This window comes from Gymnogyps californianus, chromosome 9 (assembly GCF_018139145.2).
Source record: "Gymnogyps californianus isolate 813 chromosome 9, ASM1813914v2, whole genome shotgun sequence".
NCBI classification, from domain to species: domain Eukaryota; kingdom Metazoa; phylum Chordata; class Aves; order Accipitriformes; family Cathartidae; genus Gymnogyps; species Gymnogyps californianus.
The window spans coordinates 14,181,778-14,200,823 of record NC_059479.1 but is presented as its reverse complement, the minus strand read 5'-3'; positions in this window follow the sequence as shown (position 1 = coordinate 14,200,823).

Here is a 19,046-nt window from a genome sequence, read left to right as displayed (position 1 = left end):
TATTTAGAGGTGATAAAGGAGATTAAAGAGTGAATGTTAGTGATTAATCTTGTCTATTATAAGACTAGGAATCATTCCACTCACCACACAACCTAACTGTGCTATTAATCCATGCTAATTGTGACAGTACTCAAGAGCCAAGCTATATTAAACACCTTTGTTAGGCACTCTACCAAGTAAGAGAGTCCCTGCCGTAAAGATCTTGCAGTTGAAACCAATGAAACAAAGACTGCCCATGACATCTGATATAAATGAGACAAAAGGAATAGTGTTAACATGACAATGTGATAGCATCAGTACATGCACAAAGAAAACTACATTCATTCTAATAGAAGTTATACTCTCCCCCTGCAGATTTGGATTCTATTTCTTTTTTGATTATCTGATGAGGGAAAAATATAAAACAAGCTTTTACACTAGGGATGAAATTGTTCAAACATTAACTTATCTAGCACACTGTGGGAAAGCAATACAGAAAACTAGTTGTTTTTAACATAATTCTGGGTCAGTAAACTTCTTTGATTATTGAATGGGAAATGTTCCAGAATTACAACAGAAAATCTGCTACTGTCATCATGTTTTCACAGTTCACACTGGCAAATATATTTGTGCATATGAATTCATTTCCCATTGATGACAATATGGGTGCCCCAGGAACACAGAGTTAAAGATATTCTGCCAGGTAATTGTGGTTTTCCCCAGTGAATTTTAGTAGTACTTATGACAGCTGGCTAAATTATACCTACGTCCTTCACTTCAGAACTGATGATCATCAGACTTTGCTTTCTTGACTACTCAAGCAGCCCATTTCATGGATGTTTTGCATCATGCACCTCTGTAATAATGCTTATTCCTTATGCTGTTACTTATCCTTGATCAGGATCTTTCATAACTGCAAGTTCCATTTCCACATTAACATTATGATTCAACATAGCTAGCTGTGTCCAAGGAAGCATGCCAAGATACATAAATTCAAAACACTTTGGAAAGTACTTGGACAGAGAAGGCAAAATAAAAAGTCCAGCTGCTCAGTGAGAATGGCTTCTGACAGCTGTCGCATGTCCTTCAGAAAAGGACTGTTAGTAACTACCATTTTCCTGAGCCTGTCTCATTTCAACACCCCAGTGGAGACATCTTCTGAGACCTCACAAAGAGAAAAATGGAGCATTAACTAATATCTCTATTGAGCAGGTGCTGTAAATTTACTTGTTGAAGAAGAGCTTTAAAAAAAATGTATAGAGGCACTGTTCCTGTGTACAGCCCAAAGCTCATGTCGAGAACTGCAGCTTAGAGAGGACTATAAAGGGAATAGCAAGTGGAAGATCTCATTCCCCTTGCGCCCAGGTGCCTAAGTACCATGGTCATTTTAAAGTACAAGTACTCATTTCAATAGAGATATAGTAATATTACTTCAGGCAGGGGACAAGAATGGTCCATAAAGGGGTCTACTTATGGCAAAGAGTTTTGTATAACCAACCCCACAGCTGTCAGCTGAGCATTGCAAAGATCTTGCTCTGACATTCAGTTTTTGTGTTAAAACACATTTTTTTCATTCATAACATTTCTGTACGTGATAAACGTATCTGACAAAGCCTGGGGAATCATACATAAGCATGATAAGAAGCCCTCCAGTTTCTCTTAGCTGAAAGATGTTTTCTTGAATTGGGTAACACACTTAGCAAGAAAAATGGCTAATAAAAATAATTAGCCTCGGGGAATAAGCAAGTTTCTTTTAATTTGTAAACCATTTATACATCTATCTATCTATCTATCTATATTTAAAACACTGTGTGTACTGTCCTGCCTGAGATTTGCTGGTGGAAAATAATTTTGGAGTGGAAGATTATTCCAATGTTTATTTTCAACATTCACTGTAGGCCCGTGCAAACCTCATGAAGTTCAACAAGGCCAAGTGCAAGGTCCTGCACCTGGGTTGGGGCAATCCCAAGCACAAATACAGCCTAGCGGAGGATGGATTGAGAGCAGCCCTGAGGAGAAGGACTTGGGGATATTAGTGGATGAAAAACTGAATATGAGCCAGCAATGTGCACTCACAGCCCAGAAAGCCAACCATGTCCTGGGCTGCATCAAAAGAAAATGTGGCTAGCAGGTCGAGGGATGTGATTCTCCCCCTTTGCTCTTGTGATACCCCACCTGGAGTACTGCGTTCAGCTCTGGGGACCCCAGCGTAAGAAAGACATGGACCTGTTGGAGTGGGTCCAGAGGAGGGCCACAAAGATGATCATGGGGCTGGAGCACCTCCGCTATGAGGGTAGGCTGAGAGAGTTGAGGTTGTTCAGCCTGGAGAAAAGAAGGCTTCACGGAGACCTTATAGCAGCCTTCCAGTACTTAAAGGGGACCTACAGGAAAGATGGGGAGGGACTCTTTATCAGGGAGTGTAGTGATAGGACAAGGGGTAACAGTTTTAAACTGAAAGAGGGTAGATTTAGATTAGATATTAGGAAGAAATTCTTTACTGTGAGGGTGGTGAGACACTGGAACAGGTTGCCCAGAGAAGTTGTGGATACCCCCTCCCTGGAAGTGTTCAAGGCCAGGCTGGATGGGGCTTTGAGCAACCTGCTGTGGTTGTGGAAGGTGTCCTTGCCCATGGCAGGGAGGTTGGAACTAGATGATCTTTAAGGTCCCTTCCAACCCAAACCATTCTATGATTCGATTCTATGAGTCTATGATCAGGATTCAAATCAAGTTTTGTTGAAATCTACTAGGAATCTAAAATCCTATGTTATTCACAGCATCATAGTAAGGCATTCTCTGGGGTTTCCCAAATCTATTGCTACTATATATGTTATCTATATTAGTTTAAGTTGCTTTCAGGTGTCTGTTACCAACACTCACTTTTCCAAATGGCTCTGCAATTTTAAAGTTTTCTGACTGATCAGGGCACCTGATGTTGGCACATTACAAATAATCCAAAGAAAAGGAAACAAAAAATTCAAAGAGTAGTATAAATAACCCAATAGCAAGAATATGAAAAATTTCTTTTTGCCTCTCAATTCCTTTTTTCCTTTTTAACTCTTCAGAACAAAATCACATTTGAACACATTTAGTTACATGTCTGTATGTTTTTGTTTTCTTTCTATGCTGTCTGCTGTTTTGGTAACTTTTCTAAAAAATATTTGTAACTAGGAATAGGGTACAATGCAGGCACTTGACTTCTGGTACCGTTTATAAAAAAACAACGATGACCAGTGCTACCAAATGTATGCTGATTTTTCAAATATTTCCATGTAACTCAGATCAGTTTGCAAACATCAACCTGAGTTGTGTCCTTGAGGAATGTCTTTCTTTCAATGCAGAATTGTATTTACTGAAACCAATCTTTCATGTTCACTACCTAGGTTCTTATAAGAAGAAAATATATTTTCAGTGGGGAACTAATTAACTGCAGTAGCTATGGATGTTAATATCCAGGAACTTCTCAAAGACACCTGATAGTGTAGTCCTTCCCTCTCACCCCCTGGTCTTTTCTGCAGAAATTGTTGTGCTTGGTTTTATTTAATTTTAGGTCATCTTTCAAAATAATCTCATGTCCATTTTTCACTTTTTACCCAGCAATCGCTTGTGCCTTAAAATCCTCGCTTAATGCATCAGTCCATGCTCTGGGATTTGACTGGCAGAGAGTAAGCTTGAAGTACAGTGAAAAAAATTGGAAAAGAAAGACTTCGGGGTAGTTCTGGATCCTGGAAGTAAATTTCTGGCCCCAGTAAACTCAGGGCTCCTAAACTCAGAGACTTTTAAGGTCTCTAAGACCAAACTCAAAATAAAGTCTTTCACGTAGCATGTAGGTTTTACTTTTTGCAGAAGGAAAGAAGAAACAGAGGCAGGAACAGAGAGGCAGGAAGAAAGGAAGACAAATTGTGCTATACTTGAAAATAAGAAAGCAGAAAGTAGGTGAAAGTCTGTTTACAATTTAGACATAAGCGTCTAAATCTGTAGAAGGCGTGTTAGTCCGCAGGACAGCAAACCACAGCCTAAAATGAGAATGCAGCAAAGTTCTTTGGAAGTTTTACTGCCAGAGTATTTTTGGGAGAAGAGTATGGAAAGAAGAGGAAAAGCCAGTTTTAGAGCATTAACCGAGAAACTACCTGCCCTTAGGACATGAGGAGAAAGTCAGGAAGCTAAATGACTCAGATCACCTCATGCGCAAATGGAAGAGAGATTAGTCGTGTTTTAGCTTCAGCTAGGGACTCCCAAGAGCCTAAGGCTGGAGGCTGTATCTTAAGTCACTTTGGTGCGGCCAAAGGAAGCTGCTGCTCTTCCTAGATGAAAGAGAATAAGAGAAAGGGGCCAATTACTTTAAGCAGCAATACAGAAGTGTAGCTTTTTTAATCAAACAGGAAAGAATGAGGTCCTTTGAATATTAATTTTTTACTGCACTACGACTGCAAAAAAACCCAAAACATTAAAAAAAACCCCCGTTTTAGCTGAATCCAGAGCATTTTGTGCTTTTACCCTTTATTCTAACAACCTCATAGCAAGTCAGCTAGTTAACCATTGGCTTGAATTCCAGTCCTGTCTCATTTATCTGGGAATATCTCTTGGTTCATTTGGTTCATTGCTTTAGAAACAAGGAATAGTTTCAGAAAACCGTGAAAGTAATTAAGCCAAATATTGTGTGAATTTGTGTCCATAAAGTTCCACCACAATATGCTAAATTCCCTTTCTCACATTTACTATAGCATCAGCTACCTGTGGTACCTCCAAGTATCTATGTCCTGATCGACACCTGCACTGAAATATTTTCCTCTGTGAGAAAACAAATGTATCACTAATTATTTTCCACAAATTCTTTAGGAACTTAATTACTTTTAAGATCTCTCTCTGTGTCTGGCTTGTGAAGCCAGTGAAAAAATCATATGAGCTTCATTTTCTTAGGAAAGGAAGCTAAAACAAAAGCCCCATTCATTTCAGTTCCTGAAACAGAGTGGAAAAATCAGTGTTTTGCCAAGTGTAGAAAGTATGAAATTTGTATGAAAACACACTTTTTTTTCATACTTCTGAGAAGTTACTGCGAAGAAGAGTACAATCTAAAAAAAGTACTGATCAGAAACAAATACCTGCACTAAAAAAAAAAAAAAAAGACTCATAACTGGAAAAACTTATACAAAAGTAAGAAGTTCCCACTGATTATTTAAAATTAGAATCTAAGCTAAGTTAGTATATTGGTTGGAATTCATCTGGTTATCAGTTTTTCTAGAAAGTTGACTCTGTGTATCAGATACACAAATCTTCTTATAGATGTTAATACTCTATTAAAACTAAAATTTTTTTGTAGTTATCTCAGAAGCTGAGTCTCCTCACATTCTGCAACAGGAAATCAGACTATTGGGAGATATGTGTTATATTTTTTTTAACTATAACCTTCTTCCTAGAGATGCACTTCAACTACAAAATAAGCTTAAGTTACAAAACTATTAAAATTCCTGACCTTCAAAGCTTAAGAGAGCACAAGCATATGTTTAACTAACAACACTTTCAGGTGGAAACCCTAAAATTTTCTATTAGTTCATTTATAAAACCATAGGAATTAATTAAATAATAATTTCTATTTTCTAAGTCTCCTTCCTCTAAATGCAAAGATTTTTCTTTAGATGTCATTTGCGAGTGAGCAATTTTCTATTGTTTTTGCAGTCATGGTGATATTTCAACAATGACCCAGAACACAATTTCATAATATTCACAGCCTTAAAATTAGTAGCAGGATTATTCCTCTGTCATGCATTCTTTTTAAAAACAGACAAATCTAGGACTTTTCCAGCATTTTGCTAAGCAGAAAGACTGAATATGCATAAAGCAACAAAAGTTACTAATTTTTCTTCAGAGTCTGTTTTCACTAAGAACTACTCTCACAGCCTTGATTTGATTCTCAGCTTACTAAAAAGCCTTGGAAGGCACCAGCATGACGGTCATAGTTTCTCAGAACCTTTTTGTACAATACACAGAATTATATTTCATTTTTACATTAAGGTCCTTTTTCAATATTAGAATGCTTCATTAATATGAGAAGTATCATTAAAACATTTCTCACTTTAGCTTCATGCTAAGTTCACAAATCACTTTATATATTTAAAACCCATTCAACAAGCTGACTTAGTACACTTGTAGCAGGGTAATCTATTGTTGCCTGAACTGATGACATCAGTTACTGTGGAAACGGTGTATTTCAAAGGGGAAGAACACGAAATGAGACTGAAAGAGACAAATGCTAAACATAGAACAGATATATGCAATAGAAAAATATGTGTCTGTGTATGTGCTGGATTGTTAGTCGTTAGGAAAACTGAACATTATATTGTCTATTGTTACGAATTGGTATGATTTAGTTCTCCAGCTTCCATTCTCCTTAAGATGTATAAACGCATCATCCCAACTCATATAAATGTCAGAAAATTTAAGTCCCTTACACAATTTAAAAAAGGTATCCACCTTTTGTGTCCATGCCTTGATCTTGTCTTCCTCTTTGGTACTGATGTCTTTCAACTCTTTTTCAGAAGCATTTAAAAGGGTTCTGATGAGATAAACTACTTAGCTTGTCTCTGGTATAATATAATCTCCTCCTTCAGGCTCGCCATTACTGCCTTCTCTTTGACACCATCAAACACAAAATTCTGTCCTAGTTTTCAAAGTCCTTCATTTGAAGGACTCCACTTTATGTTCTTTCATGAGAATTCTTTAGCACATGACAAAACAGAAATCCAGAAAATCATTATTATTTGTCAAAGTCTCCTCTAAAGAATCCTGTCTTCCCAATACAGACATACAACCAACATAGAAATGAAACACAAGTGACCAGGCTGAATAGCACCATGGGTTCTCCAGTAACCTTATAAACATGTCAACTCCAGTAACATAAGCTCCTGGTTTTGTTATTGGAGTGTTTAGCTGCAGCCACCTTCACCCACTATTGTGTTGCAACCTCAGGTTTTTTTCACTCACATTTCTTTCTTTTTTCATGGCAGGAAGATGCATGAATTGTATGGTCATCATCACAATGCTTATCATAACAGAGTTCAAAACAACACATGTTTGTGCAGGTTTGGGGAAAGAACAGTATTTGCCACAAAGTTCATTGTATTAGTTTCACATCCCTCATCTAGGAGGATCTCCCTGTTTCTCCTAAAACAGAAAGAAAATATGCTATTCTCTTAAGAATAACACACATAGTTAAAGAACGGAAGAATTTCAACAGCCTGAATCAACTCTTTACTCCCCTTTGACGGCGTAAGGAGGTCTGCTGGCTAGGGTCAGAATCTTCTATCAGTTCCCTTTCTGGAAAGCATATGTGATGGACTAATATCCCAGCAATACCATGCACAAGTGATGGGGAGGGGTAAGGATAAGCACAGCTTCTTCACTATTAGTTCAGAAAGGCAGACACAGAGCTCCAAGTCTCTTATGCATAAAGCAGTGAAAGTGAGATCAATTTCCTGGGAGACTTTGCCAGTGGAAATGGAACTGGTCTGGATTTTACATTGAGTAGAGCTGGTTGACTATCAAATTAATATCTGCAGAAAATACTGACATTTTAGCATAAGTTTTGTCCCCAGATAGAGAGAAAGGATTTGTTTTGTGCAATAGCAATTTCCCAACCTCATGACTTGGAAACAGTGGTATGAATGCTGTAAGGTATTTCAAGCTCAATACGTTTGAAATTAATATACTTTATTTCTGTATCATGTTGAAACAAACACGTTCCTACAACATCCTTCAAATGCAACAGAGCAGCATTTCTTGACAGAAAACTATTCCATTAAAAATGTAAACTATCATCTCAAATGTTGTCATGTGCAACCATTCATTTTTCAGTGTAAGAACAACTGTTCTGAATAAAGCTGACAAGGCCTCTGTTGAACCTACCAAATGTTTTGCTAGACTAGAACAAGTTCTCCTTTTGATATATGAATAATCCTTTCCTTGCTGCCCATACGTTTGCTAAATAAAGGTAAGCCATAGTCTTTCCCAGGCATATTTTAGAAATATAGGTCTATGTTAAAAAACAGGTATCATACTAGAGACTAGAAAGTTATACTATGTATTACAATAAAGCAATGCAAAAAATAGTATTTAGCCATGTAAATCTTCAAGTTCACCTTGAACCCTTGTATTCAATATCAAGAGAAATGCAGATGTCTAAAAGACCCTGATACTACAAATTATTCCATACAGAAGAGTTCAAATGTCTGCATAGCGCTCTGTGGGACTGCCCATATACAATTGGTTACGGCAGGATTGGACTTGTCTCCTTTTCTTTCTCTCTTCTTTTTCTTTTCTTTTTCCGAAAAAAAATCCAAGTTCTATATTGCCTCTTCCTTAAAAACAAAAACAAAACCAACAAACCTCCCCCATACTGCTTCCTCTTGCACTTTTTCCTCTAATTGTTTAGCTATGACAAAGAGAACAATATACCCTTCACCTCACCTCAAACTGCATGTTACTTAACAAAGACACATCAGAAAAAAGTATTGCTCTTTCCTCTTATTTCCAGATATCATAATTTCATTTTTTTCATACATATAAAAAAACTTCGTACTTGCAACAAAGAAAGTTAGATCAACTGCTGATGAAGGGATGACCAAATTCAGTCACAGAAGTTTGATATTGAGACAGTTATTTTTCCAGAGCCAATGTTGAGACAAAAGAAGCTGATGCTTGATATTTTTTGACTTTCAAAATCACCCTTTTAACAGCATAATCAATGTCAGATGGTGCTGCCAGACTACTAGCACCATTTGAAAGCTATTCAAATCAATTCTTTCCAGGGGTAGATTTGAATAAGACAAATAAGAACTCCTTTTCCAGTATTAATTACTAATTAATATTATATTTTAAACAGAAAGACCATGCAAACTATAAAAAGAATCAGAGATTCTCCTTGTGTTGCCCTCCCCTGTAATTGATGAGATATCTGGAATATCAGAGAAAATCAGACATATCTGGAATATTTGTTTCTTTACAATATCTGGCCAACACTTCTGTGGCTTGCCATTTCTTTAAAATTCAGGGATTGGTTCATGGACAAGAGAAGTTTCTTGGAGAAGAAAGCCCATTTCTTCATGAAGACATATAACCACTACAAATAAGAATGCCTCACGATTATGAAGCAACAAGATGCTGCTTGATCTTGTTTGCAATGAAACATACTTCCAGATATTTGATATGCAACTATGTTTTTATACTTTTCTTGGTTTCGGCTGGGATAGAGATAATTTTCTTCTTAGTAGCTGGTACAGTGCTGCGTTTTGGATTTAGTGTGAGAATACTGTTGATAACACGCTGATGTTTTAGTTGTTGCTAAGTAGTGCTTATCTTAAGGATTTTTCAGTTTCCCTGCCAGCAAGCAGGTGTGCAAGAAGCTGGGAGGGAGCATGGCCAGGACAGCTGACCCGAACTAGCCAAAGGGATATTCCATACCATAGAACGTCATGCTCAGTATATAAACAGGGGGGAGTTGGCCGGGAGGGGCGGATTGCTGCTTGGGCATTGGTCGGTGGGTGGTGAGCAATTGCATTGTGCATCACTGGGGTGTTTTTTTTCTTTTTTTCCCCTCTTTTTTTTTTTTTTGTTATAGTCCCTTTCATTACAACTATTATTATATTCCATTATTATTATTGTTAGTATTATATTTTACTTTAGTTATTAAACCATTCTTATTTCAACCCATGAGTTTTACCTTCTTTCCCGATTCTCCTCCCCATCCCACTGGGAGCAGGGAGGGAGTGAGGGAGCGGCCACGTGGTGCTTAGCTGCTGGCTGGGGTTAGACCACAACAATATTCTATCATAAAGGAAAGAAAGCAGCCTTAAGAGAGAAAAATGGCAGCCAGCTGCACGTGCATGCAGCCTGCTAAAGCTCCTACTAATGCATTTTGGTTTCATAAAAAATACCAAGGTAGTTTTGCTAAGACCAATACCTTTATCAAAATTTTTGCAATATTCATCTCCTTTTTCCTCATGGCCTCTAGTGGTATTTGCAAACAAATTATTGTATAACTCAGCTCTTATTTCTTTAAAATAAAATCAAGTTGAAGAGGTACGAATTTCCAGTCTTCATAACAATGGAAAAAAGCTTGAAAATATTATACAAATGTAACATAAAGGCTCTGTGAATATCTTAAAATCTCAGGATTACACTGACAAATCAAGATTTCTTTTTTTTCTTCTGGATATCCTTCAGAAGATTTTTTTTTTAACTCTCTAAAAATTTCTATTTACTGCTATGCATTTAAAAAAAAATAAAAATTAGTGGGACTTGCAATATTAGTGCCATTGAAGAGGAGGTGTTTTCCTAGCAGTGAACTATAATCATTTAATGCATTAAGGATGGAAGATATTGCAAAAGCCCACTTAAATTCCTGATTTTTTTTTAATAATTCCATTCAGAAGGAAGCATATATCTTTCAAAAAGATATGCTAAGAAGAATGATGGTCCATGTAGACTGGAGAAGACAAAAAACCTGGACTCTGGCTGAAGGAGACCAAAAGTAGGCTAGCTGCTTTGATCTAGAACTCTTTAACTCAGTTCAGGCTTTTATAATCTAAAAAACAACTTGCAGAAGGTGAAAAAGCCAAATATATTTTCTCTCCTAGCTAATCAAATATAGATTCTGTCAATATTATATAGCCATAAACCAGTTTCTATGCACACATCCACTTTCTGAATCAGACTAGAATTTAATAAGCCAGTAATTAGAGGCCTAACTGAGTGATCTTTCATCTCCTGCTATTAGTACTGTTTGCTTCCTTTTAGCAATGTTGTTCATTATCTTCTTCTGAATATCAAGTGGTTTTTATTTTTATTTTTTAATTCTCTCAGATAAATTACATGTGTCTGATCCACTTAGATAATTCAGAGCTAAGTTTTTTCTAATGTTGACCTTTTCTTTGCCATCTGTTTTTATATTTAATTAGCATTTTTTTCCTTCTTGCAGCAATCTCTCAAAGAATGAAATAAATGACTATAATTATCACTATTGGTTTGCCCTTGTTTTATCTCTTGACCATAGTATCACATGCTGGTGATTACACAGTATTTCCACTGTGGACCAGTCATTAGACACCATGCTCGTTATAACTATTAATCTTGATAAGAAAATAGAAGATAGATTTCCCCCCCTCCCCAAGTAAACTCTTAATCCACAGCAGAAGAATCATTTTGGTTTTATTCATTCTCTTTTTCTTGTTCTTATGGTTCTTTCCTCACATCTTTTGGGCAATCTTATATTTGTTAATCGAAGCAATTTGGAAGTATTTAGATATTGATATAGGCAGCTCCACTGCTGGTGACACACAATTCCTGACAGCTAAATATGACTTAAAGTAATACTAACACAGACTTAATATCAGAGATTAGACTGGGCATTTCAATCTTCAGAAGCTGACCAACAAAATGGAAATCTGCTCCTGGGAGCTATGTTGCACTGTAAGGCAATTCTCTGCATGGCAGTCTAAGCATAATATATCAATTCTAAACAAAGAACCCTGGGCCTAAAGTGTATTCATCTCAATAGTTAATACCATTACTTCATGTATGTCAGGCAATGGGGTTTTTTTGTTTGTTTTTTTTCTGTTAAGGCAGGTTCATTTCAGGGCAAAATCATCCATGCCTGGATTTCCAGGGCATCACTTAACCATGCTTTAAGTTGGGACAGTATATAACTGGAGCAGAGTTGTCTGCCATAATAGAAAGCATTCCTCTGTAATAGGTATAAAGTGACCAGAATGGAGGAAGGACCAAAAGAAGGAGCTTATACATCTACACACATTCAGCAGACAGGGCTCACTAGCAGGGAGCTGCCATTACGCACACCTCAGCTGGGGTTTGTGTAGCTGCAGGCTGGTGCTTCTGTTCTATATTGTCTGAGCTGCCTGTGAAAACTGGATCTCATTCCCTCCATTTTTTTACAGAAGTCTCTGCATTACACCTGATTATTTTCTCATTGTTCAGCAAAGGGGTGAATTTAATCTTTCCAGCATATAGCTTTAAAAAATACTTTAATCCTTTTAAAAAGTGTTTAATTTGCTTCCTAAATTTTTCACAAGATCATGCATACAGAATTAATATTGCCCTAATTAACCAGGCATATGAATTCGTACCTCCTGAAACAAGATTTCAAAACCTTGTATCAAATATTTCCATCCCATAAGTTGAGATCCTCCGTAGTTTAATTTCCAGTGGATGCCTTTGGTCTCCATGGAAACTGCTCCAAGGAGGTTTGAAATGTTACATATTATTTAATATATCTTATATTCACATAAATGTTGCCAGAAGATCTGTCATATCTGTTCAAGTGTAAAGTACCAAGGGAGTTAAGCAAAGGAATACATTAAATTGAAACTCATTGTAGCCCATCACTGTTGACACCACTGGCCTTGAAAGATTTTCAATGAGACTCCCGAGAACAATCTTGAAAAATCAATAATCTCAGCAGAAAATGCACCAATTATTATAGTCAACAAGCTCATAATAAATCATCATATTCTATAATCTATGCCATTGAATTTTGGGTAGATTTTAAACAATTAAAGCTTCACTTGTCAGTCAAAATTAAAAAGTAATAAAGTTTACTGGGTTTAATGTAGCAATTCTTTGATATCTAACACAAGTTATACACTTAAAATCTATAAAGATACTTTGGTGATCAAGGAAATAAAAATACATGACAGTTAGCTGACACTCTTATTCCTTAAGTTTTCACAAAGGAGATAATTTCATAACCAAATTGCTATTTACAAGTGTGTTTAAAGAAAAAAGAACATTATACAACTACATTTAAAATCATGCTAAACAGAATAATTGAAGTTGTTCAAAACAGTGCACCAAGATTTTTCCTGGATGTAAAACTACTTCTACTGAAATATTCTTACATTATGGTACTACTTGCTACATAAGCCTCAGCTTCTTTGGCAAAAGACAAGCATTTCATAAAAAGAATTAGATACTTGAATACATGCAACTGAATTATTTGTGGATGGTATTGCCTTTTGAAGAGTTTCCAACTTCTGTCCTTTATAGGAAGTTACCCTGTATATGTGTGCAGCAAGTACAGTGACTTGTGATAGCATCAGTGACCCCTGGCCAGTGATTGACCTATCATGTGAACTTTTTACTAAACCTCCCTGGGCCTCTGTCAGTGCTGAAGTTTAAAAATGTGCAAATAAGGAGACTGTCATTGAAAAACCCATTCTTTTTCTCAGTTGAACTATATTTGGGTCAAGTAAATTGCCAGGAAAAAAACCTACCCTGCTGTCAATGAGAGAGACTGTAAAACAGGTCCTGTCAAAACCCTTATTAAAAGACTGAAGAAATACAAAAGATCTTGTTGTCACTGTAACACACAGAATGGCTGCAAATTGATCTTCTTTTCAGGAAAATGAGAAATAGCAAGTAAAGAGTTCTACCTGCCTCATTTTTAAATATTGACAAAAAAGTTAGAAGATTGCATTAACTTGTTTCAAGATCTCCTTTGAGAACATTTCCTCCCAAAGAACCAGAGGTGATACAAATAGACTTCAACTGAAATTTAACGGGGGGGGGGGGGGGGGGGGGGGGGGGGGGGGGGGGGGGGGGGGGAGAAAAAAGAAAATATCCCAAAACAAAGGAGGAGTGATTTAAAGAAATACATAGTCAGGGAAATGCCTACATAGCAAGTGAGACTGCAGCGTGCACAAGCTCAACTGCAGCTAGCATAGAAAACAATAGCAGTGAAGGCATGTGCTCTGATCTCTAGATGTTCACTGAAGACTCTCAGCAGGTAACTGTGCTGCAGCTGCCTCCTGTTTCCTTTCTTTCTGCTATGTAGGCCTATACTTCAGCAATAAAGAATAAAGCCTGCAACCTCATCCAAAATGAGGGCTTGCCTACTGTACCTCATGCTCTATTGCTTTATAATCCTAACTCTGAAATAGAGGTGTGGTTCTCTATCAAGATGTCTGGCATAGTGCATGTAACACTTTGGCCCACCTTTTCTCAAGCTATGAAGACCTTCTGCTAGAAGGGTTGTGGCCCAGAGCATCTTGTTAAGGACACTGGCCTCCTCTGTCTCTAAACCGAGGTAGGAAGTGTATTCCTGGTGCTTGCAGCAGGGGAGGACTGTGAGGCAGGAGAGTGTTCCTAATAGGGAACAGTTATTCAGACGAAGTACCTCCGTGGGGAGAGAGACTCATTTCATGTAGCTCCGCTTAGAGCATGGGGACTACAAATATTTCTCATATTTGGATTTAACTTAGAAAGCATTTCTGTCCCTCCTTTACTGGCTATTACTAGTGTTAAAGTGAGAATAGACTAGCTAATGTGTACAGTAATTATAGCATGCAATACAACAACAGCAGTATCACGCACTAAAGAGTCAATATACCTGTGGCATTGATTCTTTGCTTTGTATTGTGCTTATAATAATAATAATAATAAGTTCAGCATAGAGGATTTCTCCGGGATTAACGACTGACTGGGTTAATGGCCTGCAACTCAGTTGTTATTGCTTAATAATGATGCTTTACATTCATGTAGTTCCTATCTTTGAAGGATCTTAAATTTTAAGTATCAGTTTTCATTCAGTGCATTTATATTCCAAGTATCCCAAAGTGGTAGTGGAAAGATGTGGGCAAGGGCAATAGCTATCATGTGTTTAGCAATAGCGCAGAGGTTTGAAAATTAGTTTAGTAGCACTGATGAGAGAGCTAGTCCCTGCAGAGGAACTACTGCAATGGATTAACAAAACCACATATTTATTTTAACAGCCCACTCAAAAGGGAGGACAAAGTAAACAACAGTTCAAGCACAACAGACTCCTGAAGATTCTTTTTTGGTATTTCACTACCATTGCCAATAACTTCTGATATTATGTATATATAAAATTATGATTGTTTTAAACAAGCTACGGCAGGGGTGAGCAGATCCTCAGCTACCAGACTCGTGTTATCTTCTTTGGCTGAGTGGTAGATATCCTCAACCTCAGATTCCTAAGAAAGGGTTTGGCAAGGACAGTGAGAAATCATCTAGTCATATCCCTGTACATCTACTGTTTGTAGTACTAAATGCTTTATCATTACCAGCAAGGATCAAATATTAATTGGCCCACACTTTACATCATCTGTGGAATTAGAGATATTATCAAAGATGATATATCCCAGAAGGGTGTGTTAAGTTCACAGTAAAAGCTTCACTTCTTTGTGTGGTTCATTGCCAACTGTCTTACAGCTGAACTGTGAAATGTGGTGTCCTGGTTTCGGCTAAGATAGAGTTAATTTTCTTCCTAGTAGTTGGTATAGTGCAGTGTTTTGGATTTAGTAGGAAAATAATGTTGATAACACACTGATGTTTTTAGTTGTTGTTAAGTAGTGTTTATACTAAGTCAAGGATGTTTCAGCTTCTCATGGCCAGCCAGCAAGAAGGCTGGAGGGGCACAAAAAGTTGGGAGGGGACACAGCCAGGACAGCTGACCCAAACTGGCCAAAGAGCTATTCCATACTGTACGACATCATGCCCAGTATATAAACTGGGGGAGTTGGCTGGGAGGCGCGGATCGCGGCTCGGGAACTAACTGGGCCTTGGTCGGCGAGTGGTGAGCAATTGCATTGTGCATCACTTGCTTTGTATAGTCTAATTCTTTTAGTATTACTACTGTCATATTATTATTATTATCATTATCAGTATTTTTCATTCCTTTCTGTCCTATTGAACTGTCTTTATCTCAACCCACAAGATTTTTTTTCCCCGATTCTCTCCCCCATCCCACTGGGTGGGGGGGAGTGAACGAGCGGCTGCGTGGTGCTTAGTTGCCAGCTGGGGTTGAACCATGACATGTGGGAACTCAATATTATCATAAGGAAACAATCATTTAGCAATCATGGTAACCCACAGCAGGGAAAAAGTTCATGTACAAAGTGTTGTAAAGAAGCTGTATTACATTCTTCACAGAAATGAAAGTTCTCAGTTCTTGAAAGTCTGGGCATGACTTCCTGCCATTTTGTATCACATATGTTGAATTATAATTCTACTTTCATGTTGTAATCTCCCATTCAGAAACTAAATAAAACAGAAGGCTGAAGTGAACAGGGGTTTGAGATTGCAGAGGAAATCTGAAGTTTCTTGTGACTAATGGACTGTTAGACCATGAATCTCAGATAAAAGGGGAAATAAAAGTCAAATTAATTAGAACATAATGCATCAACACGTAACTTTGTGTTGAATAAAAGTGTATGGAGTTGCTGGCAAGCCAAGTTTTCATGAGTGTGTTTGCAAAACCTCACTGTTTAAGCCTGCATATTCTAATGAGTGATTTAAAAACAAAAACCACCCCAAAACCCTAGAAAAAAAAGCCATTCAACTCCCTGGGTCAATGTTAATGACCGTGTGATTCATACATCAGTGTGAACTTTTAGAGATGTTTTGTGGATTTCTGCCATTTGAACTAATGGAAAAAATGATAGCCGCTGTAGGTTGTAGTTCTCTGAGTGAAATATCAAGAGATCCATACTGTCGATGGTTTTGTAACTTTGTGCACAGCAACAGAATTGTCTGAGGAAATGTGTGTTCTGCCTCTAGGTTCCTAAAAAACTGGACTTTCACTGTTGTGGTTTAACCCCAGCCAGAAACTAGGCACCACACATTCGCTTGCTCACTCCCCTGCAGTGGGATGGGGGAGAGAATCGGAAGGTTAAAAGTGAGAAAACTCATGGGTTGACATAAAGACAGTTTAGTAGGTAAAGCAAAAGCCACGCATGCAGGCAAAGCAAAACAAGGAATTCATTCACCACTTCCCATCGGCAGGCAGGTGTTCAGCCATCTCCAGGAAAGCAGGGCTCCATCACATGTAGTGGTTACTTGGGAAGACAAACACCATCACTCTGAACATCCCCCCTTCCTTCTTCTTCCCCCAGCTTTCTATGCTGAGCATGACATCATGTGGTGTGGAATATCCCTTTGGTCAGTTGGGGTCAGCTGTCCCGGCTGTGTCCCCTCCCAACTTCTTGTGCACCCCCAACCTACTCGCTGGTGGGGTGGTATGAGAAGCAGAAAAGGCCTTGACTCTGTGTAAGCACTGCTCAGCAATAACAAAAACATCCCTGTGCTATCAACACTGTTTCCAGCACAAATCCAAAACATAGCCCCATACCAGCTACTATGAAGAAAATTAACCCTATCCCAGCCAAACCCAGCACACAGACATAGATTACTTTCCTTATTTCCCTCCTCAAACCCTGATTCTCAAGCATGATCCCCTCTTGTCATATTCACCATAGCAGTTTTCTTCATTCCTCTTCCCTGAACCCTTCCCAGACCTAGACTCCATTCCTAACCGTGTTTCCTAACTCTACCATATCTTGATCCAGTTAGTTGCAGTTCCTCAGCCTGAGTCTCTTACATCAGCCAGTCCCAAATGTATTTTACATCTAAATCCTTAGCTACGTCATACTTTCTTCTCAGCACTCTTTCTAGTGCAGTTCTTGTCCCCTTTTTCACAATGACTGTCAAAAACAGGGCGGACAAGGTCACCAAAACCACAGGCAAAAATGCTCTTGTTTCATTCCACGAGCTTGGCTCCAGTGTGCACCACAGGATCCCCATATCATAACTTTAGGCATCTGAACGGTTGTGTGATGACCTGCAAGAAGCCTCTGATCACCTAAACCTGTGCATTTTTTAAAAAGAATACCTTGGGCAAATATAGGTAACAACAGTTTTTAAGGCGCTGCTCTGAAACACAGTGGGCAATTGAAATTAGCTGCTGAAGATAAATCACCACAGTTTTTATTTTATTTGAAAAAAGGCAAAACCATATGTGATCTGACTGGCTACACAACATTAAGAAATTAGCTTGAGGCAGTCGCAACCTCAGACAGTTACATATTGGTAGTCATATTTGACTAAGAAGGGTTAATTAAAAAAGTGTCAGAACCCTTAGCAAAAGGTATGGCCCTAATCAATATGCAGGTATCTGTTCTGGCTCCAGTGATGGTAGTGTAACCCATATTAAATTCAGTCGTTTCACAGAAGAACAAATTTGCCTTTATATCAGTTATAAATGCTTTGAGTACAGATCAAGAGTTATTAAAAAAGCAAAAAACCTTGTTTTCAAAGCTAATTTTTCAATGAGAACAATACAGATTGAACTAATTCCCTCAAATAGAAGTTTGCAGTATATCATCAATTCCAGGCATCGGAATTGGGAATTACTTCCCAATTTCACAATTCACTTATAAGCAAGTACTTGTGGTATAAATTACAAAGTATGAACTAACATGAATGTTGTGATGAAAATATTCCTTTTTCTGGTCTGCTGTGATATATGATTTGTAGTTTTATGGCCATAAATTGGCCATAACTTGTTAGAGAAAAACACATCTGAACACCAAAGACAAGAATATAATCTAATTTAAGAGATACATTCTTAATCAGGAACCTTTAGACTGAAAGGCAGTGGGGTGGAATAGTCATAATATGGCACGGAATGGGGTCAGGATAACCCTCATGTATACGAGTATTAGATGCTCAATTAGGTCAGTGAGCTTTCAACTAATACGGTAGTTTTTCTTGTTTTGTTTACATCCAGCATCTTGTTTACTTAATATTCAATAGCATTCCAACTAAGCCAGAAGTATCAGATGAAATACTTCATAAAATGTTTCTTGGAAATTTAAGTACATCACATATTTTCCTCTTCTATAATGGCATTAATATCTCTGAAGAATTTCAGCATTTTCACTAGGCACAACCACTCCTATGTTTTCACCCAGCCAAACTGTGCTTATCAGCAGAGGAGTACAAAATAGCATCAAACTAAACAGCAGCAGGTCTCTCCTCTTTGCACACCAAAACACTGAGAGAAAAGACATTTAAATGCAGTGGTAATTTAACCCATCCTTTACTAACAGATTCATCCTTACCTTGGCAGGATTAGGAAGGGCCTTCCAAGGTATTTTGTCTTCTCGTATATTTACCTTGTATTAAAATAAATCTGTGACCGTATACTAAATTCTTTGACATTGTTAATGTACGGAGTTTTATGTTCTGGTGGGTTTTTGTTT